This window comes from Microcaecilia unicolor, chromosome 5 (assembly GCF_901765095.1).
Source record: "Microcaecilia unicolor chromosome 5, aMicUni1.1, whole genome shotgun sequence".
Lineage (NCBI taxonomy): Eukaryota > Metazoa > Chordata > Amphibia > Gymnophiona > Siphonopidae > Microcaecilia > Microcaecilia unicolor.
In genome coordinates, this window is record NC_044035.1 from 137,693,502 (window position 1) to 137,720,568 (window position 27,067).

Here is a 27,067-nt window from a genome sequence, read left to right on the forward strand (position 1 = left end):
CCTGTCTCCTCAAGCTTATCTCCTCTCCTGTACATCATCTTACTCCAGTGACATCAGTGCTCCCACTTATACACCCTACCCCTGTTTCTTCCAGCTCATCTACTCTTCTCTTCTGCATATGTCATCTTACCACCTGGTATCTCCAGCTTTCACCCCATTCCTTCCCAGTTCTCCCTTGCATATATACCATTATCCACTTTTTCCTCCCCCATGTTCCTTTTTCTTCTCCAGCAAGTCCGTTTCCCAGCTATATCAAACCTAGTGTTTTTCCGGAGCAACAGGGATTTTTTTCTCTTAGTTATAAGAACATAAGCTTTGCCATACTGAGACAGACTGAGGGTCCACCAAGCCCAGTATACTATTTCCACCAGTGGACAATCCAACCTAAAAGTACCTGGCAAGATTCCAAACGTTATGGTAGATTTGTCTAAAAAGTAGGAAACCATCCCTTCAATCTACCCCTCGGCACTCTTTGCTGCATGGGTGCTCAAATGTGCAATTGATTTAAATTCAGCTGGTGCCATGGCCTCCATGCACTCTTCAACTCTTGTAGCTTGCTATTAGCTTGGTTCTCAGACTCCTTTGCTGTTTTCCAAATATCAAAGAACAGCACAGGAGTTCAGCATCACACTGAAGAGCCATGCAGTGCAGGACAGCCTCAGCCCCAGCTTAATTTCAGCACTGTTCCACTTATGATTAGCTCCACAGTTTTGTTGCAGCAAGAGGTAAATTCTGCACCCCAGAGAAATTCTATGCAAATTGTGCAATGCTTGGATGCTTAGAATACCTCCAGAGGTAGTGTGTATGGGAGGGCAGAGGACAACCAAGCTATATGCATGGAGGGCAAGATAGAGGGTGAGGGTCCTCAAGAACCAACAATGCAATCGGAAACCAAGAAAATATGATGTCCCATTTGTATAGGGTGCTACTCTCATGATTATATTAAATTTCCAAGCACCCCTTGATATGTTGCTTGTAACAAGCCTTATATCTGAACTCTAGGGCAGTATTTCCTGTCCGGTCCTGGAGTACCCTTTGCTTTGCCAGTCAGGTTTTCAGGATATCCACAATGAATATTCATAAAAGAGATTTCCATATAATGGAGGCAGTGTATGCAAATCAAGTTCATGCATATTCATTGTGAATATCCTGAAAACCTGACTTGCAAGGGGTACTCCAGGACGAAACGCTGCTCTAGGAGATAACTCTTGTTCATACAGTGCAGGTACTGAAATTAACATTAGCAGTAAATAGGAGAGACTCTTGGGATCATCTCAAACATACTCTGGTAGTGAATAATTTTGATAGCCCTCAGATTTTCAGTAATTTACTTAGATGTGATTGGAAACAAAAATGTATACTTTTACCTTTATAGGCCAGATGAGTATTTTCTTTAGTAAAATATTAACTATTTTTTGTATTCATATGGTAAAGAGAATTGTATTTCTTCCATTCACTAGCCAGCCATGTACATATAAAAGGAATGAATTATGCAGCTATAGATCCTGTCATGAGCCCCATATGCTTTTCACATAAATCTGTTAACCTGTCTTATGTTATAGTCTTTTTAATACTGTCCAGTTTACTTAAAAGTTGATTTTATGGCATTTCACAGTCAGGTGGCTAGTAAATAGCAATTCCATATCATCAAGCTGATCAATCCATAGACTGGTGGGTTGTGTCCATCTACCAGCAGGTGGAGATAGAGAGCAAACTTTTGCCTCCCTATATGTGGTCATGTGCTGCCGGAAACTCCTCAGTATGTTCTCTATCTCAGCAGGTGGTGGTCACACACAACAGCAGCTCTGGCTAGGCCTCCAAGCCTAATTTTTAGGTTTTGTTGAGTGCCTGGGGTTGAGGGCTCTTTTGAGCAAGTGCAAACCTGGTGGTGCCAGGTCCCTCCTTTTCTCCCCCCTCCCGCTGGCTCCGTTAAAAAAAAAAAAAAATTTTGAACGTCCTTAAAGGCGTTTATTTCGAAGTTTATTTAAACGTTTATTGCAGCTACTCACTGGGACACCAGGTCGTTACAGCTCGGAGCGGACAGCAGGTAATTTTTACCTTTTTATAGCAGGCAGGGGGTTCCCCGATTTATCTCCACGTGGCATATGGCGTCGGAGGGCGAGGGCGTAAAGAGTCGCTCCCCGGATCGCTTGGGCGCTTCTAGAGGGGATGCGGGGGTCTTAAAGCCTGATTCGCCCTTGTTGGGTGACAGTTTCGTGGCCGATCAATGTCCCGGTCCTTCCTCCGGCGTGGCGATTTTTCCCGCCATAAACGCCCATCCCCCGCTCCTCGCCTCCGCCATCTTCTCGGACGGCTTCTTCTTGGGCCGCCCTTGAGGTGGGAGACATTAATGCCATAAACGCCCTTAATTTGGGCGACGGCACAAAAGAGGCTAAAGTTAAGCGCCGTTCTTCCCGCGCGGCTCCTTCGCGGAGTGTCGCACCGGACGCCATTTTGGATGCGCAGCATGTCTCTCCCCCGCTCTTGCGAGCGCCGGTTGAGGGTGCGTCTAGGGCTGTTGCCCAGGCTGTGGAAGTACACAGTCTGGGGGGTTTCTCCCCCGAGTTTGTTTTGCTGCTGCATCAGGCCTTCCTTATGCAAAACGCTGCCCCTGCTCCCTCGTCTGGTAAAGAGGTTGAGGTTCCCAGAGGTAAACGCCCTCGGGTTGATTCACAGGCCTTGGAGGACTTTATCTCCTCCGATGTAGATGAGGGCAGCGTATCTGAGGTCTCCCAACGGTCCTTTGCGGATTCCTTGGAGGAGATGGATCCCCGCTCGGATGGAGCGGATGACCCCCTGCAGCGCGGCTTTTTAGCTCAGAGGATTTGTCCAACCTGTTGGTACAGGCCATGGACACTTTGAAGATTTCCTCTCCGGAGGACGTCTCTCCCTCAGCCCCTGTTGGCTCTGCCATTATGCTGGGGACGAAGCGCCCGCCTGGAACCTTCCACGTGCATGATGCCATGCACACCTTAATTGCGGCTCAATGGGATGTCCCGGAAGCGAGCCTTAAAGTGGCTAGGGCTATGTCCCGCCTCTATCCTTTGGCTGAAAGTGAACGTGAGGCCTATCTGTGGCCTACCGTGGATTCTTTAATCACTGCGGTGACTAAGAAAACGGCGTTGCCGGTGGAATGTGGCACGGCCCTAAAGGACGCCCAAGACAGAAGATTGGAGGCGGCCTTAAGGTCGTCCTTTGAGGCAGCTGCTTTAAGTTTGCAGGCCTCAGTTTGCGGCTCCTATGTGGCCAGGGCGTGCCTGACTATGGTGCAGCGGGCTTTCCCCTCGGATCTTTCCTTGAGGGCTGATTGGCCGGCCCTGGAATCGGGCTTAGCCTATTTGGCAGACTTGCTGTATGATGTCTTGAGGGCCTCAGCGAAAGGCATGACTCAGACAATCTCTGCGCAGCGGTGGCTTTGGCTGAAACATTGGTCTGCTGACCACGCCTCTAAATCCCACCTGGCTAGATTGCCTTTTAAAGGCAAGCTGCTCTTTGGGGTCGAGCTGGACAAAATCGTGACCGATCTCGGCACGTCTAAGGGCAAGAAGTTACCAGAGGTCAGGGCTCGGGCTAGTACTCGCCCTGGTACCTCCAGAGGACGGTTTCAGGAAACCCGTCGGTACCGCCCGGGCAGGTCGGGCTCCTCTGCCCCCTCTTCCTTCAAGAGGAACTTCTCCCCCAAGCAGCATTCCTTTCGCAGAGACCGCCGTCCCGGAGGTGCTCCCTCCGGTCCTCCCCCAGGGTCTCGTACCCAATGACGGGGCCTGGGTCCACGCCCCAGTGCAGATTGGAGGACGGCTGTCCTCGTTTATGGGCGAGTGGACCACAATAACTTCAGACGCTTGGACGCTGGAAGTCATCAGAGACGGCTACAAGCTAGAGTTCTGCCGACCCTTAAAAGACGGGTTTGTACTCTCTCCCTGCAAGTCTCCGGTCAAAGCTGTGGTAGTGCAGCAGACCTTGAACAATCTGATCCGCCTGGGGGCGGTCGTTCCGGTGCCAGAAAATCAGCTTGGCAAGGGATGTTACTCCTTTTTCTTTGTGATTCCAAAGAAAGGAGGTTCTGTACGGCCTATCCTCGACCTCAAAGGGGTCAATTGGGCCTTGAAAGTTCGGCACTTTCGCATGGAGACCCTCCGCTCTGTTATAGCGGCAGTGAAGGCAGGAGAGTTCCTGGCATCCTTGGACATCAAGGAAGCGTACTTGCATATTCCCATCTGGCCTCCTCATCAACGCTTTCTGCGTTTTGCAGTAATGGGCCGACACTTCCAGTTCAGAGCCCTCCCGTTCGGGTTGGCTACTGCTCCGCGGACCTTCTCCAAAGTAATGGTGGTCTTCGCGGCCTTCCTGAGGAAGGAAGGAGTTCAAGTCCATCCTTATCTGGACGACTGGTTGATCCAAGCCCCCTCTTATGCAGAGTGCGGCAAAGCTGTGAACCGGGTGGTTGCTCTTTTGAGCTCCCTGGGGTGGATCATCAACTGGGAGTAAAGCCAGCTGCGCCCGACTCAGTCCCTGGAGTATCTGGGAGTTCGATTCGACACCCAAGTGGGCAGAGTGTTCCTGCCAGACAATCGGATTGTCAAGTTTCAGGCTCAGGTGGACTAGTTCCTAGTAGCCTCTCCTATTCGGGCTTGGGACTACGTGCAGCTGTTGGGCTCTATGCCGGCCACGATGGAAGTAGTGCCCTGGGCAGGGCTTATATGAGACCACTACAACAATCTCTGCTGCTGCGCTGGACTCCGATGTCGGAGGATTATGCTGTGCGCCTTCCCTTGGACCCAGCAGTGCGCAAGGCGCTGAGCTGGTGGACGCAGACAGACAAGTTGTCTGCAGGAATGCCTCTGGTGACCCCGGAGTGGATTGTCGTCACGACAGACGCCTCTTTGATGGGCTGGGGAGCCCACTGCTTGGGAAGGACAGCGCAGGGGCTCTGGTCTCCTGCAGAGGCAAGTGGTCTATCAACCTCCTGGAACTCAGAGCCATTCGGTTGGTGTTGTTGGAGTTCATCCCGGTACTGGTGTTGAAGCCTGTACGGGTCCTGTCGGACAATGCCACGGCTGTGGCCTATGTCAACCGCCAGGGAGGTACCAAGAGCGCCCCTCTAGCCAAGGAGGCCATGAATCTATGCCAGTGGGCGGAAGCGAACCTGGAACAGCTGTCAGCGGCCCACATTGCCGGAGTCATGAATGTCAAGGCGGACTTTCTCAGTCGCCATACCTTGGAGCCCGGAGAGTGGCAGCTATCTGCTCAGGCGTTCTTGGGCATCACGAAGCGCTGGGGCCAGCCGAGCCTAGATCTGATGGCGTCATCGGCCGATTGCCAAGTGCCGCGCTTTTTCAGCAGAGGACGGGACCCTCGATCCCTGGGAGTAGATGCTCTTCTCCAACGGTGGCCGACACAAGAGCTTCTCTATGTGTTCCCGCCCTGGCCCTTGTTGGGCAGGGTGCTAGACCGGGTGGCAAAGCATCCCGGCAGGGTAATCCTGGTGGGTCCGGATTGGCCCAGACGTCCCTGGTATGCGGACTTGATCAGGCTCTCAGTCGGCGATCCTCTGCGGCTGCCAGTGGAGCAGGGCCTGTTACATCAGGGTCCCGTGGTGATGGAGGATCCCTCCCCCTTTGGTCTTACGGCCTGGCTATTGAGCGGCAGCGTCTGAGACAGAAGGACTTCTCAGACAAGGTCATCGCCACTATGCTGAGAGCGAGGAAGCGCTCTACTTCTACTGCTTACGCCAGGGTTTGGCGTATCTTTGCAGCGTGGTGTGAAGCAGGCTCACTTTCTCCCTTCACTGCTCCAATTTCTTCAGTGTTGGCGTTCCTGCAAGAAGGTCTGGACAAAGGCCTGTCGCTCAGTTCCCTGAAAGTTCAGGTAGCGGCTCTGGCTTGCTTCAGGGGCCGCCTGAAGGGTGCTTCCCTGGCTTCGCGGCCAGATGTGGTGCGCTTTCTCAAGGGAGTTAATCACCTGCGCCCTCCTCTGCACTCAGTGGTGCCTGCGTGGAATCTCAACCTGGTGCTAAAAGCATTGCAGAAGCCACCTTTTGAACCCTTGTCGAGGGCATCTCTGAAAGACCTGACGTTGAAAGCAGTCTTTTTGGTGGCTACCTCTTCAGCCAGAAGAGTTTCCGAGCTCCAGGCACTCTCATGTCGAGAGCTTTTTCTGCAGTTCACTGAGGCAGGAGTGACTATTCGCACAGTGCCTTCCTTCCTGCCCAAGATTGTTTTTTGCTTCCATGTGATTCAGCAGCTCTGTCTCCCTTCCTTTCGTAGGGAGGTCTACCCAGAGGAATACTCTGCTCTCAATTTCTGGATGTGAGACGAGTCATCATCAGATACTTGGAAGTGACCAATGATTTCCGGAAATCGGATCATCTGTTTGTCCTGTTTACAGGTACTCGTAAGGGTCTGCAGGATTCTAAGCCTACAGTGGCAAGATGGGCAAGGAAGCCATTGCAGCGGCTTGGGTGGCCGCGGGGAAGGCCCATACCTTTGTCAGGCATTACCGCTTGACTGTGGCTGCTCGGGCGGAGGCCCGGTTTGGAGCTTCAGTGTTGCGGTCAGGGATTTCTATGTCCCGCCCTGGGTGAGTACTGCTTCGGTACATCCCACCAGTCTATGGATTGATCAGCTTGATGATATGGAAGGTAAAATTATGTATCATACCTGATAATTTTCTTTCCATTAATCATAGCTGATCAATCCATAGCCCCTCCCAGATATCTGTACTGTTTATATTCTGGTTGAATTGTAGGTTCAAGTTTAGCCTTCAGTTACTTCAGGAGGACTTCGTGTTCAAGTTCTTCTTTCACTTGGATTCTTCAAGAGTTGAGACGAGTTTGTGTTACAGTGAGCTGCTGCATTCCTCTCCCCTCCGTTTTACGGGGCTGGATTGAGATTTAAATTCTGCCGGCACTCCCTCCCGCTTCGTGCGGCTGTAGGGCAGCTTTGTACCCCTCCCGCTTCGGCGGTGTTAGGGTCAGTCAGCTCCTCCCGCGGTTGCGGTTGCAGGATAAGCCAGATCCCCCCGCATCGTCGGGTGTGGTGTCCCTCCCCCGCTCCGTGGGGATGAGCTGGACGGATTCCCCTCCCCCACTTGTGTGGGGATGAGCTGGGTTAATTCCCCTCCCCCGTTTCGGCGGTGGTGAGCTGGGCAGAGTGTCCCTTCGTGGGTGTAATTCTCTAAGTGCTGAGTCCTGCGGATGGAGCTTTGATATCGACATACTGAGGAGTTTCCGGCAGCACATGACCACATATAGGGAGGCAAAAGTTTGATCTCTATCTCCACCTGCTGGTAGATGGACACAACCCACCAGTCTATGGATTGATCAGCTATGATTAATGGAAAGAAAATTATCAGGTATGATACATAATTTTACCATACTTACTTGGCATAAATGTTTTGATGTGCCACAACAATCAAGCAAACCTGAAACTGCCCTGAGATTTAAAAGGTTGGAGTGCTTTAGAGTGCTCATCAGTGACTGCTGAAACAGCAGCGTGTGAGAACTTAAGTACTAAGAAAATGTGATGACATATATAGGTCGCATTCAGGGGCATTGACATGACATCTCTTTCCAGTTCCCAGGTCCAACTTCTCCCTTTCTCCTCCCTAGCCCCATTGGGGTTCAGTGCCTCATCTCTTGTTCTCTACCCCAGTCTCATGGCAGCATCTTCTCCCCCTACCTTTCCTCATGCAGCCACTGTCACCTTACTTCTTTGGATGCTGATCCAGTGGTGCTCTGCGCTTGTACAGGTCTGAGCTCAGATGTTCCAATGTCTCGCCCTCCCCCCTGACAGGAAATGTATCACAATAGTCTGCAAGATGCATTTCCTGTTGGCAGATGCATTTCCTGTTGGCAGAGTGCGGGATGCAGCAGTCTTGAGTGCCGAAATGGACCAGAAGGCTCTGTGCGAACACAGCGCTTTTGGAGCGGCACTGAAAGAGATAGGTTGACAGCAATCACGTGGAGAAGAAAAGAGAGTGAAGTTGTTGGTCACAGAACTGGGAGTGGGAGATGAGTCACTGGGGTTGGGGGGGGGGGAGACTAGGAAAAGGGAAATTATGGACACATGGCACAACTTATGCATAGTTCATTTCTCTAACTTTTGATTTTTAAATTATTCATAAATTTTGTGATCTATATGCAATTATTTATGGGACCCCTAAATTTGCTGAGTGTATGCATATTCGTCCAACAGCTGAGGAAGTGCTTCTTATGTGAAGGCAACATTTTATAAATAGGCAGCACCAAAATAAAAGTGGTAAAATGTTATAATTATTTTTATTGTACTGAATATGTCTGATTTTTGAAAGCTGTGCTTCCTTCACCAGTTCAGTGGATAAAATAGTAAGTTACTTTTTATTGAGCTATCAACTAACCCTATTAATTTATCATTAATAAGCCATGTACTGCAGTGAAGCTGGTCTTGTGAAAAACTTTACTGTTGGATATGATAGTCTTTACAAGCATAATTAGTAGTGTCTGTGGTACATAACAAGATGCTTTCGTGTATCGCACAAAAAATAAACATTGAGTCCTCATATTTGTGTGTTACAGCTTCTCCCTGTTACAGCTCCCGTTGATTTATTATTCAAATAATGGAGAGAGATGATTTTAATGTGAAACATTAAAAAATATTACCAGGGGCATAACTATGGGTGAGCCATGGTCCATCCACTTTGAGACTCAGTCCCACTTAGTCTGTGGCAGAGGAACAGGCCAGAGAAAGAAGAACTGAAGGCAGTATCAACATCTGCACTGTCCATTGCCTATCTCTGTTGCCATTGGTTTCTGTCTGACTTGACCACTTCACTTAAAACATTTTTTTCTCTGTACATAAACAGAATATGCAGTCTTCACAACATAGTGGAGACATCTGATGGAGCCTTAGACTACAGCAGTGTTTCTCCAAGGGCAAGCAGGATAGTAAGTCCTAACAATTGATTGTCATCTGATATAGGGCATATGGATAAATCTCTCAAACTTAGGTATCATAAAAGCCTTTGAGATTGCCACAGTGCATGTCTGACTCCCCATCTTATGTTGTTGAGTGGGACCTCTTCATTCTTTTTTTTTTATTTGCAAAGTCAACAAGACACGTATGCTATTCTCTTTCCGCTTGTTGACTTTTCTTGATTTTCAGGCTTCTTTCAAGGTTTCTTTAATTTTGGGGGGAATCACCACCTGTCACCCACTTTTTCAGTGCTTGCTGGGCCTTGCATTTCAAGTCAGTAATTTGATTTCACAGCAAATATCCTTTTCAGTGAAATGACCCAGAAAAATTCCCTAGCTGTTCTAAGACATGCAAAAGGTGCAACAAGGCTGTCTGATGTGGATATTCATAGCTGCTGGCACTTGCAGTGCTTTGAGTACAATCACAATCCCTCTCTACCCCTTTTGTGGAAAATGTTCACTGTCCAGTCCATCAATGTCTGCATTGGAAGCCAGTTCTGAAGAGTTCAGAAGGTGCACCAGATGCAGGAGATACATCGAAATTAAGAGGAGATCAGTCTCCCTGAATGTTGAGTGTCAATAGAGGCTACTGGAAACAGGCATTAAGAGCACTCTTTGTTTGAACAGAGGCCCAGAAGCATCAACATCAAACCCTGTCAGAGTATGATATTATGTCCACCTAGGTATTGGCAGCTGCTATACACTCGAAGAGCCCCTGGATGGAGATCCACTCAACCTCTATAATGATACAGGGAGGGAGAGACAAATTCCAAGGACCTGGGACTAGGCCACAGTACTCTTAAAGTAACACAGGAAGATGTGACCTCTTCCCGTGTTACATCTGCATTCTTTTAGGAGAAACTCAACAAGAAAATCAATGAGAGGCTTTCTCATGTCATTGCCTTGCTGCTGTTACTTGGCTTTGACATTGTCTAAATTAGTGCTTAGAACCCTGCAGCTGATCTTAAAGATCTGTGCCCTTCCTGGAGGTGATTCATCAGCATGGATGCATTGAAGTGCACTGGGGGAGGAAACGTCCGTAGGATACAGGTGTAACCCAGACACATCCTCACTGAACCCCACCAAATTAGAGCACCCCTGGGATTCAGAATATGAGCCTACAGAGTTGTCAGAAAAGGGTTTCACTGGCTTACCCTCAGTTTCCTCTCCTCCACATTAGTTTCCCCCAGAGGATCTTTCCTTCACTGATATCATTGAATTGACTGATGCCATTCCATTTAAATTAGGCATGAAGGATATCCTCCAAATCTTCAACCCCCCCTCCCCCGGGAAGATGGTGTGACCATGCCTATTCACAAACTCCTTAGAGATTGACAGATAATATGGGAGGCCCTGCCCCTACCCCTCCCCATGGACACAGGTAATAAGAAGGTAAACTATATATATATATAAAGTCCAAAAGGGTTCCTGAGTTCAAGCAGCAGCTTTTCCTACACCATTCTTTGATGATGGAATCCACTCTGAAGAGCGCTAGGCCCACCTCTTTGCCCCCCAAGGAAATATGCTTGAACTTTGTGTTATCTTCGGTGAAAAAATTTCAAAATACTGTGGCCTTGTCCTGCATAGCTGACTACCATGATGTTGGACAGACTGGCAATGCCTCATGTAGGACTTAAGAGGGAACATCAGTATCACTATTAGCTGTCTCAATGTGGATTACCAGTGCAATATAAAAGGAAGTGTTTCAGTGAGATACCATTGTACATGGGGCTCTATCAATCTCTATCCTCGCTGAGGCTTTGGCTGCTAACCAGGCCTATATTGCAAAGGTTTCCACCAGAACAGTATTCTGACTTAGTTTGAGAGATCCTGGGGTTATGACTACAGATCCGAAGACTACACTTATCAGAAAGAGTCAGCAGGTTTCTCCTCAGACCCCTCTCCTTCACAAGAAAAGATAATTTCTCCCCTGAAGGATCTCTTCTTTTGACAGTATTTTTCCCCCATGGGAATGTTGGAAGCAGTTCCATTTTGTATGGAGAATGAGAAGGTCAGGGACGTGTTATGGATGTCCTCCATTTTCTCAAACCCTCTTCTCAAAGGAGATTGTGTCAGTGCTATGCTGGATGCTCTTAAGGAAGCAGGTAGAAGACCTCTCTGTTCATCTGTAAATAGAAAGACTCAAGAAAGCTCCCAGATTTGAAAAACATCACCGGTAGCTAATAATCATATCCACCCTCACGAAGGCCTAGGAGAGGACATTGTACACTCATTGTACACTTATTTATTAGTATTTACTGTATTTTTGAAGAAATTCACTCAAGGTGGTGTACAGCAAGAATAAGTCAAACATAGACAAGCAGCAGATAATTACAGCAGTAAATATATTCAAATAACAGTAAAAGGTATGGTATAGTATTCTACTTTACAACATCAATACAAAATGCAATAAAACATTTAGATGGGTGTAAGCAAAGATGGAACATATAGATAAGGTAGAGTAACAGGAGTTAGAAAATAGTGCCTAATTTAAAATAAGTTGTAATAAAATGCTATGCTTCTTGCCTAGCATCATACCAGCTCTAGTGAGTGGGCTACTATAAGTGAGTCATATTAAGGTAAGGGATATATTAAAAACTTTTTCCCTCAGGTGAATCATGCTACTCTTCATAAAGGCAGTTAAGAAATTCTAATTAAAAAAAACACCTTGGAATACTAGTGGATAAAAGTAAGGAGTGTGGAAAAAAAATGCATGGTCACATTCACCTATAGTGTGTTTGAGATGACATTTTCTGTCATAGGAATTGGTGCTTGCAGATTCTTATGGTTGTGAGCATCAGGTCTGAGGTTTGGCATGCAGGATGAGCTTGCTGGTGTGCTCTGCAAGGAGATCATTTTCTCCACGTATAAAGTCAAGGAAGCAGTGGGGTCAGATACTACTACTGTGACATGCTCCAAACCATCTCTGCAGCCACTTCAGACCCACTCTTATCATATAGGAGATGGTAAAGTGGGATGCTAAAAAGATGTTTGTCCTGTTCGGAAGCATCATTCTTCACTCCCTTATTTCCAACAGCAGAAGGCCCAAAAGCTCCCCAGTGAAAGCCTGTGGTGGTGTTTTCACCAGATCCAGGCAGAATCATTTTCTTAGTATCTATTCCTCAGAATCTTCCAATGAGAGGAAGGCTATAAAGGTTAATATAAACCATTGGCCTAATATAATTTCTGATACTTAGGTTAGCAGTATAATATAGATTTGATATAAAATGTGTCTTATTAGAAAATCTGGGAGGTTAATGGTCTGCAAGTCAGCATCAGGATGTCCTTTTAAAGTCTCTTGCTCTCTCTCAATAAATATACAGAGATGCACATTCCCTCCTCCCTCTCCCATCACAGTCAAACCTGTTCTACCAGGATAGAGAGGGTGGGGATTTTATTCAAGTATTTCTTCATCCCAAAGAAAATGGCAGGAATCAGAATGGGATAGTTTCAGTGAGTATCTCCATGGTATAAATGCACAGGAGGCAAGTTGCTTTTTCATTTGAAAGGAAGCTTTGAGATGAGTGGACATAGGATGAAGGTGAAAGAGGACAGACAAGAGTAATCTAAGGAGATGCTTCTTTGCAGAAAGGGTAGAAGATATGTGGCCTTCCGATGGAGTTGGTAGAGAGAAAGACTTTAATCTGAATTCAAAAAAAGCATGGGACATACACGTAGGCTTTCTATGTAACTGATTTTAAAACTGCTTATTGGCTATTTGTATTTGATAGTTGATAATCTAGGAACTGGATTTAACAAGTGCTTTAAAATCGGTAGTAGTTTCTCTTGTATTTTTGTTTCCCTTCTGCTTCCATTCTGTGTGAAACTCCTCCCCTCCCCCATCTGCTTTTGTTGTAAGGTAATTGCATAGCACAGGTGGAGCTTCTCTCTCCACATGGTTTTTGTCTATACACAGAACAGAAGCTGGACGGATCTGGGTGCTCTCAGATAAGATTATTTTCTGATTCCCCGTACCTTACACTTGTGGCTCTGGGCATTTCAATGCTGTTCTAGAGATAGGTTACAGCAAACACATTCCATAGGTCTTATGCTTAAGCCCACCCACCCCAACTGACACTTCCTATATAGCTTTACCAAATATACTACATATCATAAATTAACCCCACCCTAATTACAACCCCATCATAGTACACCTGTTCATACCCATTTCAACAAATCAAGATGACTTTTATTCTCTGTAATAATTGTGGTGCTTTAGTTTCAAGACCAAGCTTCTGGAGACTTAAAGCTTGTCCTATCTGTCTTCAGCTTGCTAGTTTAAAACAGGAGCTCAGCAAAGTAAAGCAGGAATTGAATGCACTTAAAGCAACTTCTAGGACTGCACAAAATCATGCTGCACAGAATCATACCAAATTCTCACCACTGCTTCAAAGGATAATACCACCTAAGAATAGATGGTTCACAGTAGGCTCAGGCAGGCTTCGTTATGTGACACAGAAGCATCCGCCCTCACAAGTTTTGCCCCTACAGAATTCTTTTGCTCCACTACAGCACTGTGATGCTCCTGAAAATAAAACTGAGGCGGAAGAGAAAGAAAAAGCAAAGAAGGTGGAACAAAAAGATATGAAGGTACCCAAAGAGAAAAGACACCCCCAAATCACTAAAACCAAAACACATACTTGGAAATGTAGATGGAAAGTGATGACCACAAATGCTCGCAGTCTAAGCAATAAAGTTCATGACCTTCATGCCCTAATCTTGGAGGCAGACTTGGACATAGTTGCAATCACAGAGACATGGCTCAATGGTTCCCATGAATGGGATGCAAACATACCAGGCTATAATCTTTTTAGGAAGGATAGAGAGGGGCATAAAGGTGGAGGAGTAGCTCTGTATGTGAGAAATGATATCACAGCGACTGAAATGACAGGGAACTGGGGAAAGGAAGAAGCGATATGGATCACCTTAAAAAGAGAGGATAGAACCTCTGTCCATGTGGGTGTTGTCTGCAGACCTCTGACACAATTGGAGGACCTAGATAAAGATCTGATCGCTGATATTCAAAAGTTGGGGAAGAAAAGAGAGGTGCTGCTGTTGGGAGATTTCAATCTGCCGGATGTAGATTGGACGGTTCCATCTGCGGAATCGGAAAGAAGTAGAGAAATCGTGGATGCTTTTCAAAGTGCTTTGCTCAGACAAATGGTGTCAGAACCCACGAGGGAGGGAGCGACGCTAGATCTGGTACATACAAATGGGGTAATGTGTCAAATGTCCGAGTGGGTGCCCACCTGGGCAGCAGTGACCATCAAACGGTTTGGTTTGATATGACGGCTGAAGAGGAGAGTGGCCACTCAAAACTCAAAGTCCTGGATTTCAAACATGCTGACTTTAGTAAAATGGGGGAATACCTGAGGAAGGAGCTGATGGGATGGGAGGAAATACAAGAAGTGGAAGGACAGTGGTCCAGGCTGAAAGAAGCTATAAATAGGGCCACGAACCTTTATGTAAGGAAAGTAAATAAAAGCAAGAGAAAAAGGAAACCGATATGGTTCTCCAAGCAAGTGGCTGAGAAAATAAAGGCTAAAGAGTTGGCGTTCCAGAAATACAAAAAAACTCAAGAAAAGGGACACGAGGAATACCGGATGAAACTGAAAGAAGCCAAGAGAGAGAGACGTCTGGCGAAAACGGAAGAACAAATGGCTAGAAATGTAAGGAGGGGTGGCAAAACTTTCTTCAGGTATATTAGTGAAAGGAGAATGACTAAAAAGGGAATTGTGAGACTAAAAGATACTGCGAACCGCTATGTGGATAATGATGAAGAAAAAGCAAATTTGCTAAATAGATACTTCTGTTCTGTTTTCACAGAAGAAAATCCTGGAGAAGGACCGCGATGGACTGCAAAAAGTACAAATGAGATTGAAGTGGATAGAGCACCGTTCACGGAAGAGAGTGTGTATGAACAACTTGAAAAGCTAAAGGTGGACAAAGCCATGGGACCGGATAGGATCCACCCTAGGATATTGAGGGAGCTCAGAGAGGTTCTGGCGGGTCCTCTTAAAGATTTGTTTAATAAATCCTTGGAGACGGGAGAGGTTCCGAGGGATTGGAGATCGGCGGATGTGGTCCCTCTTCACAAAAGTGGTGATAGGGAAGAAGCTGGAAACTACAGGCCGGTAAGCCTCACTTCGGTTATTGGAAAAGTAATGGAAGCGATGCTGAAGGAAAGGATAGTGAATTTCCTGGAAGCCAATAAGTTGCAAGATCCGAGACAACATGGATTTACCAAAGGGAAATCGTGCCAAACGAACCTCATTGAGTTCTTTGATTGGGTAACAGGAGAATTGAATCAGGGACGAGCTATGGACGTAATCTACTTAGATTTCAGCAAAGCTTTTGACACGGTTCCCCACAGGAGGCTCTTAAATAAACTGGATAGGCTGAAGATAGGACCCGAAGTGGTGAACTGGATTAGGAACTGGTTGACGGACAGACGACAGAGGGTGGTGGTGAATGGAATTCGCTCGGAGGAGCGAAAGGTAAGTAGTGGAGTGCCTCAAGGATCGGTGCTGGGGCCGATTCTGTTCAATATATTTGTGAGTGACATTGCCGAAGGGTTAGAAGGTAAAGTTTGCCTATTTGCGGATGATACTAAGATCTGTAACAGAGTGGACACCCCGGAGGGAGTGGAAAACATGAAAAAGGAGCTACGGAAGCTAGAAGAATAGTCTAAGGTTTGGCAATTAAAATTCAATGCGAAGAAATGCAAAGTGATGCACTTAGGAAGTAAAAATCCACGGGAGACGTATGTGTTAGGCAGGGAGAGTCTGATAGGTACGGGCGGAGAGAGGGATCTTGGGGTGATAGTATCTGAAGGCGACGAAACAGTGTGACATGGCGGTGGCCGTAGCTAGAAGGTTGTTAGGCTGTATAAAGAGAGGTGTGACCAGCAGAAGAAAGGGGGTGTTGATGCCCCTGTATAAGTCGTTGGTGAGGCCCCACCTGGAGTATTGTGTTCAGTTTTGGAGGCCGTATCTTGTTAAGGATGTAAAAAGAATTGAAGCGGTGCAAAGAAAAGCTACGAGAATGGTATGGGATTTGTGTTACAAGACGTATGAGGAGAGACTTGCTGAACTAAACATGTATACTCTGGAGGAAAGGAGAAACAGGGGTGATATGATGGAGACATTCAAATATTTGAAAGGTATTAATCTGCAAACAAACCTTTCCGGAGATGGGAAGGTGGTAGAACGAGAGGACATGAAATGAGATTGAAGGGGGGCAGACTCAAGAAAAATGTCAGGAAGTATTTTTTCACGGAGAGAGTAGTGGATGCTTGGAATGCCCTCCCGCGGGAGGTGGTGGAAATGAAAACGGTAACGGAATTCAAACAGGCGTGGGATAAGCATAAAGGAATCCTGTGCCGAAGGAATGGATCCTTAGGAGCTAGTCAAGATCGGGAGGCGGGGATAGGGCTGGGCAGACTTATACGGTCTGTGCCAGAGCCGGTGGTGGGAAGCGGGACTGGTGGTTGGGAGGCGGGGATAGTGCTGGACAGACTTGTACGGTCTGTGCCAGAGCCGGTGGTTGGGAGGCAGGGCTGGTGGTTGGGAGGCGAGGATAGTGCTGGGCAGACTTATACGGTCTGTGCCCTGAAGAGCACAGGTACAAATCAAAGTAGGGTATACACAAAAAGCAGCAAATATGAGTTATCTTGTTGGGCAGACTGGATGGACCGTGCAGGTCTTTTTCTGCCGTCATCTACTATGTTACTATGTTTAAGGGATAGTAGACAATATGGATGGGTAGACTTATATAGGCCATGTGGTCTTTATCTGATGATGTTTTCTATGTTTCTTATTCCCTTTTTTTCCAAAAAAGGGGATAGATTGTGCTTCCTGGATTTGAGGAAGCTTACACCCAGTTAGAAAGGGAAAGGGAATGGGACTTGATATACCTTCTTTTTGTGGTTTTTGCAATTACATTCAAAGCGGTTTACATAGTATATACAGGTACTTATTATTTGTACCTGGGGCAATGGAGGGCTAAGTGACTTACCCAGTCACAAGGAGCTGCAGTGAAAATCGAACCCAGTTCCCCAGGATCAAAGTCCGCTGCACTAACCACTAGGCTACTCCTCCAATCCCACTCCCAGAACATATCTGATTAGTAATAGAAAAGCACCACTTCCAGTTTCTCTTCGATTTAGCTTCAGCACCATAAGTATTTACAGTATTAGTAGCTGTTGGGGCTTTGTGATTCCTTTTCTATGTAATTGGCTGTTCAAGAAAATATTTCAGGAGGGTGTCGGTGATAAATTTCTGCAAAGTACAAGGATCACCAGCCATCTGGCTCACATTCTAGAGTGCCCCGTAGATAGAGTCCTGATGTGGCAGTAAGTTTGGTCTGTCTGTCCTGCAAGGTTGCTTTGAGTGTTGGAATCCAGCTCTATTTCTCCTAGGGCCCATCTGTTTTTTGTTACTATTTATAGGTTTTGTTTGTTTAAAACAAAATCAAAAATTTTTTTGTTTACCCCCATTTTTGTTTAAAAGTGACTTAGGCTCTGTCAATAGTCACCTAGTTGTGAGGACTGATATTGTGCTGTTACATGTAGTAGCTTTGCCTTCTCTTTGTGTGTTTATGCAGATAGAAAAAGTAAATGATTTTTTTACTTTATGAAAAATTTTAATACACTGATATTGAAATGGAGGGGAATGGACAAAATTAGGCAATATGTGGAAAGCGATATATTTTTAACGCCCATAAAAGTCCCGCATTAGAGGCTATCATGGAAGAAACTAACGGGATTTAGTGGCAATTATAGAGAGATGGTATATAAACATGACTCAGATAGTTATTCCAGGTTGTAGTGTGCTCAGAAAAAACACAGGGTAGGAAGAAAGGGAGTGGTAAGATTAAGATAGATGTAGATCTCTCTCTCTCGATATAGGTAGAGATATATAGAGAGGGATATGTGTGATTATATATATATATATATATATATATATATATATATATATCTCCGAGGACAAGTAGGCTGCTTGTTCTCACTGATGGGTCATTGTCCACGATGGCCCCCATGAACGGAATTTTTCAAAGAAAAAAAAAATCTTCAAGGCTTTGACAGAACCTTCTGGTGTGAGGTGCATGCACTGCGCATGCACGGCTGTCTTCCTGCCTGTCGCACGAGAGTCCTGCACAGTTACCTTTTTTCTGCGGTGAAGAGAGGCAGCGATTTCTCGTCTCTTCGGCCCCCTCAAAGAGGCTTTGGCCGTTTTTTTTCCAGAGATTTTCTCCGGTTTTCTTCTGGTTTTTCCCTCTTCTTCCCTTGCCTTTTACAAAAAAAAAAAAAGTAAAAGTAGATCTCCTTTATTTCTTCAGTTTTGCCTTTCCCAAGTTTCCTTTCGCCTCCTTCGCGGCCCTCTTAGGCTGCGCATATGCTGTTTCTCTTTTTGTGCTCTCCCTTTAGGCACAATTGTGAATTTTGATCTCGCCGCCGCTATTTTTCCGTCCATTTCATCGAGGACTCCCAGCAGCTTCAAGAAGTGTACTCGGTGCAACCGGAAGATCTTGCATGGTGTCTTCAGTGCCTTGGGCCCGACCATCGCCCTGACGCATGTAATTTGTGTCTTGGCTTGAAAAAGCGGACACCGGTGTCGAGACAGGCTCTTTGGGATCGACTTTTCAGAGCTTCGTCCGGTTCCTTGGCGTCGACGGTGACATCGGTACTGAGATTGGCGGCATCGATATCGACACCGGGGGTGGCATCCACTTCAGGAGCGCAGATATTAACTGCCCGGAGACCACCACACACTGGGAGCAGTGAGCTGTCGAGTGGGTCTATACCTGTCTCGAAGTCTCCTGCTGTGCAGGCCCACCAGGACCGACCACTCTCGGACCCGACCCTGAGGAGGCGTGTGGATTCCACATCATCCTCGGTACCGAGGAGTATCGATGACGTGCATCGAGCGAAGGCGAAGAAGCATCGTCATCGATCTCTTTCCATGCACAGTACTGGGAGCTCTGGGGCGTCAAAGGATTCGGCACCCGTGAAGCACCAACGCCGGGAGGAACGCTTGCCCTCCATACAAGAGGTGTCGGTCTTGGGGCAGCCCGATACCGCCTCCTCAACCTTCACAGATTCTGACGCCGATTCCTGCACCAACCCCGCAGCCTTGCTCGACAGTGACTCTGGACGAGCGCATCCGAGGCATTCTTCCAGGTCTTCTGGAAGGGTTGCTGCGTCAATCTGCTCCGGTACTGGGGGTGCTTGCGCACTCCGTACCGTCGATGGAAGCGACAGCTGGCTCTCTGCCTGTGGTGAGGTCTCCGACGCCGGTACCGCCTGCGGCATCGGTGTTGGCTGCCACCCAGGTCGACTCCCCGTCGACATCGTTGGAGGGAGCTTCATCGCCGCTGGCATGGGAGTCGACTTCTCGACATCGCCATCGAGGACATGGTTCCTCGGCGTCGAGACTGGCCCAGTTTCGTACCACAGTTAAGGAACTCTTGTCTGGTACCGATGAGGATGCCTCGTGGGATGAAGGGCAAGATCCCAGGTATTTCTCTTCTGAGGAGTCTTGTGGTCTTCCCTCTGATCCTACTCCTCCAGAAAGAATGCATTCTCACCCTGGAGAGTCTTTCTTTCTCTTCATTTGTCCGGGAAATGTCTGTGGCTATTCCCTTCCCAGTGGTATCTGAGGATGAGCCCAGGACTGAGATGCTCGAGGTCCTTGACTATCCTTCGTCATCTAAGGAGTCATCCACGGTTCCTTTGCATAATGTGCTCAAGGAGACTCTTAATGCGGAACTGGATGAAACCGCTAAGTAATCCCACCATTCCCAAGAAAGCTGAGTCCCAATATCGGATTCACAGAGAACCTGATCTGATGAAGTCGCAGTTACCTCACGACTCTATGGTTGTAGATTCCGCTCTTAAGAGAGCCAGGAGTTCTAGAGACTTTGCCTCGGCGCACCCGGGGAGAGAATCTAGAACCCTGGACTCTTTTGGGAGAAAAGCATATCAGGCCTCTATGCTCGTGGCCAAAATTCAATCATACCAGCTCTACACGAGCATTCACTTGAGGAACACGGTGAAGCAACTGGCGGGCTTGGTTGATAAGCTCCCTCCTGAGTAGGCCAATCCTTTTCAGCAGGTGGTCAGGTAGCAGAAGGCGTGTTGTAAATTCCTGTCCAGGGGTGCTTACTATTCTTTTGATGTTGCATCTAGAACCGCTGCCCAAGGTATAGTGATGCGCAGACTCTCATGGCTGTGTGCCTCTAACCTGGGCAATGGAGTCCAGCAGCGGATTGCGGATGTTCCTTGCCGGGGGGATAATATTTTTGGTGAGAAAGTTTAACAAGTGGTTGATCAGATCACTCAGCGGGAAACTGCTATGGACAGTCTCTCTCGCCGGGCACCTTCTGCTACTACCTCATCAGGTAGACAATTTTTCTGGGGAAGGAAGAATGCTCCCTATGCTTATAACAAGTGTAGATACAATCCTTCTTCTCGACAGCCTTCTCAGGCTCATCCCCAGCGCACTCGTTCTCGTCAACAGCGTGCGCCAAGGCAGGCCCCTACAGCTCCCCAGCAAAAGCAAGGGACAGGCTTTTGACTGGCTCCAGTTGAGCATAGCCGCTGTAAAAGTGTCCATGCCGGAGGGCTTACCAGTCGGAGGGAGGTTAAAATTTTTTCCTCGAAGGTGGCCTCTCATAACCTCCGACTGGTGGGTCCTTCAAATAGTCCGGTTAGGATACTCTCTCAATTTGATATCCAAACCTCCAAATTGCCCACCGGGAGCTCAATCCTTCAATTCCCAGCACAGGCAGGTATTTGCAGAGGAACTCTCTGCCCTTCTCAGCGCCAATGCGATTGAGCCCGTTCCACCAGGGCAAGAAGTGCAAAAAAAACAGTTCAGGATGGTTTCCCTGGGCACCCTTCTTCTCATGATTCAGGGCACCCTTCGATTCCGTCTGGGAGCGCAGCACTTCCAGTATTGTGTGCTGCCCTTTGGTCTAGCATCTGCGCCCAGGGTCTTTACAAAATGACAGTAGTTGCATCATCGCTACGCAGACTGGGACTGCATGTGTTCCCTTATCTCGACGATTGGCTGGTGAAGAACACCTCAGAGGCAGGAGCTCTGCAGTCCATGCACATGACTATTCAACTCCTGGAGTTACTCGGGTTTGTAATAAATTACCCCAACTCCCATCTTTTTCCTATTCAGAAACTGGAATTTATAGGGGCTCTGTTGGACTCTCAGACGGCTCGTGCCTATCTTCCGGAAGCGAGAGCAGACAATCTTCTGTCTCTAGTTTCCATGGCCAGGGCGTCTCAGCAGATCACAGCTCGCAGATGTTGAGACTTCTAGGTCATATGGCCTCTACAGTCCATATGACACCCATGGCCCGTCTTCACATGAGATCAGCTCATTGGACCCTAGCTTCTCAGTGGTATCAAGCTGCAGGGGATCTAGAGGATGCAATCCAGCTGTCCACCGATTTTCAAAATTCCCTTCGGTGATGGACAATTCAATCCAATTTGACCTTGCGACATCCCTTTCAAATTCCTCAGCCACACAAAGTGCTGACCACGGATGCATCCCTCCTGGGTTGGGGAGCTCTTGTTGGTGGGCTTCACACTCAAGGAGTTTGGTCCCTCCAGGAAAAATGTCTTCAGATCAATCTCCTGGAGTTGCGAGCGGTCTGGAACGCTCTAAAGGTTTTCAGAGATCGGCTGTCCAATCAAATTATCCAAATTCAGACAGACAATCAGGTTGCCATGTACTACGTCAACAAGCAGGGGGGCACCGGATCTCGCCCCCTGTGTCGGGAAGCCATCCAGATGTGGCTTTGGCTCGCCGTCACGGCATGTTTCTCCAAGCCACATATCTGGCAGGCGTAAACAGTCTGGCCGACAGATTGAGCAGGATTATGCAACCTCACGAGTGGTCGCTCAACTCGGGCGTTGTACGCAAGATCTTCCGAGAGTGGGGCACCCCCTCGGTGAATCTTTTTGCCACTCAGGTCAATCACAAGGTCCCTCAGTTCTGTTCCAGACTTCAGGCCCACGACAGGCTACCGTCGGATGCCTTTCTCTTTCATTGGGGGAAGGGCCTTTTGTACGCGTATCCTCCCATACCTCTAGTGGGGAAGATTTTGCTGAAACTCAAGCAAGACCGCAGAACCATAATTCTGATTGCTCCCTTCTGACCGCATCAGATTTGGTTCCCTCTTCTGGAGTTGTCCTCCGAAGAACCGTGGAGATTTGACTGTTTTCCAACCCTCAGAACGACGGGGCGCTTCTGCATCCCAACCTCCGGTCTCTGGCTTTCAGAGCCTGGATGTTGAGAGCGTAGAATTCGCTTCCTTGGGTCTCTCTAAGGGTGTCTCCCAGGTTTTGCTTGCTTCCAGGAAAGATTCCACGAAGAGGTGTTACTTTTTCAAATGGAGAAGGTTTGCCATCTAGTGTGATAGCAATGCCCTAGATCCTCGCTCTTGTCCTACAAAGACCCTACTTGAATACCTTCTACACTTGTCAGAGGCTGGTCTCAAGATCAACTCCGTAAGAGTTCATCTTAGCACAATTAGTGCTTATCATAGGGTAAGCCTATCTCTGGACAGCCTTTAGTTGTTCGCTTCATGAGAGGTTTGCTTTTGTCATAGCGCCCTGTCAAACCTCCACCAGTGTCATGGGATCTCAACGTCGTTCTCACCCAGCTAATGAAGCCTCCTTTGAGCCACTGATTTCCTGCCATCTGAAGTACTTGACCTGGAAGGTCATTTTCTTGGTGGCTGTTACTTCAGCTCGTAGAGTCAGTTTGCTCCAAGCCTTGGTAGTGCATGCTCCTTATCTCAAGTTTCATCACAACAGAGTAGTCCTCCGCACGCACCCTAAGTTCTTGCCGAAGGTGTGTCGGAGTTCCATCTGAACCAGTCAATTGTCTTGCCAACATTTTTCCCTGTCCTCATACCCGCCCTGCCAAACATCAGTTGCACTCCTTGGACTGCAAGAGAGATTGGCTTTTTACATGGAGCGGACAAGCCCTTTCAGACAGTCCGCCCAAATGTTTGTTTCTTTTGATCCCAACAGAAGGGGAATCGCAGTAGGGAAACGCACCATTTACAGTTGGCTAGCAGATTGCATTTCCTTCACTTATGCCCAAGCTGGGCTGAATCTTGAGGGTCATGTCACGGCTCATAGTGTTAGAGCCATGGCGCAGTGTCTGTGGCCCACTTGAAGTCAGCCACTGTAGAAGAGATTTGCAAGGCTGCGACGTGGTCATCAATCCACACATCTCACTACTGCCTTCAGCAGGATACCCGACGGGACAGTCAGTTTGTGCAGTCGGTGCTGCAGAATCTGTTTGGGATTTAGCATCCAACTCCACCCCCTTAGGCCCATTTTTATTCTGTTCCAGGCTGCACTCTCAGATGTTTCTGCTTTAGGTCAATCTCAGTTATGTCCTCACAGTTGCGAGGCCCAATTGACCTTCTTTGTTGTTTCGAGTGAGCCTGGGTGCTAGGGATACCCCATCAGTGAGAACAAGCAGCCTGCTTGTCCTCGGAGAAAGCGAAGATACACACCTGTAGCAGGTATTCTCCGAGGACAGCAGGCTGATTGTTCTCACAAACCTGCCCACCTCCCCTTTGGAGTTGTCCTTTAATTCTTGCTTTTGGATATAACTGAGCGGGACGACGGCCGCCGTGCATGCGCAGTGCGTGCACCCCGTGCCAGAAGGCTCTGTCAAAGCCTTGAACATTTTTTTGATTTGAAAAATTCCGTTCATGGAGGCCGCCGCGGACGTTGACCCATCATTGAGAACAAGCAGGCTGCTTGTTCTCACATGTGGGTCAACGTCCGCGTCGGCCCAGGAATCTGCATTTTGCAAGCAAAATATTTAAAAAGTTTTGCCAGTCTTCTAGCGTGTATGTGCGGACTGATTTTCCTCCCGTCTCGTGAGCAGTTCTCTTCAGTTTTTTCTTGTCCGCGTTCGAGGTGACAGGTTTTTTTCTCTGCTCCTCTTAAGGCCCAGGAAAGAGTCTGATGACTTGGTTTCTTCTTTTTTCTATTTTAGTTTTCGTCATTTTCTTTAAAAAAAAAAAAAATTACTAGTAATGCTTGAATGTTTTTACTTATATACACTGTCAGCTAGCACATTTGCTTATTTCCGATCTGACAAAGAAGGGCAACCTTCGAAAGCTAATCAAGAAATGTATTAAGTTATGTCCAATAAAAAAAGGAATCATCTTATTTTCTTTTCCATGTTTTATTTTGTTTGATTTCTATTGATAACCTTAAGAGTGGACTAACACGGCTACCACACTCCTCTAAAAAAAAAATTAAAATCCTCATAGATCTTAGTTTAGCCCTCTTTTAAGTCTCCTTTGTTTTTCTACGCGGTTGGGAGCGCCCTTTCTTGTTTGTGCCCTTTTTTTCTTTAAGTAGACACGATCACGTCTTTTGATTTCACTGAAGCCGTTTTTCCTTCCATGTCATCGAAGACACCCAGCGGCTCAAGCATTGTACTTGGTGCAACCGGACAATCTCAGGTACCGATACCCATGCCTGGTGTATTTAGTGTGGCTTGGGCCCGACCATAGCCCAGCCACTTGTAGTCTGTATCTTCGTATGCAGAAACGGACCCAAGTGTCTCGAGAGGCTCAACGAGAAAAACGTTTGGGGGCTCAATCCGGTCCTTCGACGTCAGCATCGACCTCGGTACCAAGGTCGGCGGCGTCAATATCGAAGGGAGCATCGATGTCGAGGACAGAGGTAATGGCTGCTATGAGACTAACTCGTGCTGGGAGCAGTGAGGCGTCGAGTGGGTCTCCACCTGCCTCGAGGCCTCCTGTTATGCAGGCCCCTTGGACCTTCCTTTGTCGGACCCGCCCGAGGAGACGTGAGGATTCCACGTCCTCGGTACCGAGGATTCTCGATGACGGGTGTCGAGCGAAGGCTAAGAAACACCGTCATCGTTCTCCTTCACACGGTACCGGGAGCTCTGGGATGTCGAGAGAGTCTGCACCCGAGAAGCGTCGGCGCCGGGAGGATCGCGCCTCCTCGATATAGGAGGTGCCTGCTCCCGAGCCTCCACGGATTCTGACACCGCCTGTCCCATCAACCCCGCAGCCTTCTCTGATGGCGGCTCTCGACGAGCGCATCCAGGCCTTGTTTCCAGAACTTCTGGCGGGACTGCTATGTCAGTCAGCTTTGGTGTTGGGGGTGCTTGCGCCTTCTGCTGCAGCGGTATCTACCTATGGTGAAATCCCCGACCGCGATGCCGCCTGCGGCATTTACGTCGGCTGCCACCCACGTCGACTCCCCTTCGACATCAGTGGAGGGAGCTTCGCCGTAGTCGGACCGGGCATCGACCCTTCGACATCGCCATAGAGGACATCATTCCTCGGCGTTGAGGCAGGTCCAGTGTCGAAGCACCTTAACTCAGGTTTTATCCGACACTGAACAGGAGCATTTGTGGGAGTCCGATGAGGATCCCAGGTACTTATCTTCTGATGAGTCCTTTGGGATTCCCTCTGATCCTTCCCCTCCGCTAGAAAGGAGAGTGTCTCCACCAGAGAGTCTGTCCTTTTCCTCTTTTGTCCGGGAAATAGCTACGGCTATTCCCTTCCCTGTGGAGGTTGAGGATGAGCCCAGGACTGAGATGCTCGAGGTCTTGGATTATTCTTATCCACCTAAAGAGGCTGTGACAGTTCCTCTGCAAAAGGTACTAAAGGAAGTCCTTATGCGAAACTGGTCAGCCCCTCTGGTACCGAAAAAAGCTGAATCCCAGTATCTGATCCACGGTGAACCTGGGTTGATGAGGTTTCAGTTACCCCACAATTACATGGTGGTGGACTCCGCCCTCAAGAGAGCCAGGAGTACTACAGACTATGCTTCGGCGCTCCCAGGCAGAGAAGCTAGGACTCTTGATTCTTTTGGGAGGAAGATGTATCAGGCCACTATGCTCACTGCCAAGATCCAGTCATACCAGCTCTTCGCGAGCATACACTTGCGGGACTTGATACGTTAACTGTCAAGCTTGGTTGATGCACTCCCAATGGAGCTGGCTGAGCCTTTTTGCCAGGTGGTCAGGCAGAAGAAGGCATGTCATAAGTTCCTGGCTAGGGGTACATTTGACAATTCTGACGTTACATCCAGGATCGCTGCTCAAGGTATAGTGATGATGCAGACTCTCATGGCCTGGCTGCTGTATTCTGAGCTATCTGGAGTTTCTTTGTGAGTTGTTCTTTGCATCCAGCGTAAATTCCGTTGCAGTAGTCTGTGTGACTTAGTACCATTGATTGTATTAGGTTACAAAATATTTCCCTCAGGAAGAAAGGTTTTATGCGTTTAAGTTTCCACATTGAGTGGAACATTTTCTTTGTTGTGGAATTCACTTGGCTCTCGAGAGTGAGGTTGCGGTCGATTGTCACGCCAAGTATTTTCAGGCTGTTTGAAATAGGGAGGGTGTGTGCTGGGGTGATTAAGGTTGCGGGTTTGTATGTATTGTGTTGAGATGAGAGGACGAGGCAATGTGTTTTTTCAGTATCAGTTTCAATTGAAAGGAATTTGCCCATGAATCCATGGTATTCAAGCCAAGTTTGATTTCGTTGTTGATTTCTGTTGATCATGTCTGAAGGGAATGTAAATTGTGACATCGTCTGCTTAGATGAACGGGTTGAGGCCTTGCTTTGGTAAAGGCTTGGCCAGTGGGATCATCATTATGTTGAAAAGTATTGGTGATAGTGGTGATCCTTGAAGTACTGCTTTCCAAGGTGGTGATATGTTTGTGTTTGATTTCACTTGATATGTTCTGGTGGTTAGGAAACCTTTGATCCAGTTGAGTATGTTTCCACCGATTCCGGAATAGTCTAAAAGTCTCAGTAGTGTATTGTGGTTTACCATATCGAATGCGCTCGACATGTCAAATTGTAGGAGAAATATACTTATACCTATGGCTTATTTCCTGCTTGAATTTGGCCAGGAGAGTGACTAGCACAGATTCGGTACTATGGAGGGGGCGGAAACCCGATTGTGATTCGTGGAGTATTGAGAACTTGTCCAAGTAGTCGGTAATCTGTTTGGTCACCATGCTCTACATCAATTTAAATACTAGTGGTATAGATGCAACTGGGCGGTAGTTGGCAGTTTCG

At 47.6% G+C, this 27,067-nt stretch overlaps 1 protein-coding gene across 1 annotated transcript in view; it reads left to right on the plus strand.

Annotated features, from left to right (window-relative positions):
* Window positions 1-27,067, plus strand: part of WAPL (WAPL cohesin release factor) — a 428,526-nt gene that overhangs the window by 365,640 nt on the left and 35,819 nt on the right. The gene's annotated exons all lie outside the window — the stretch shown is intronic.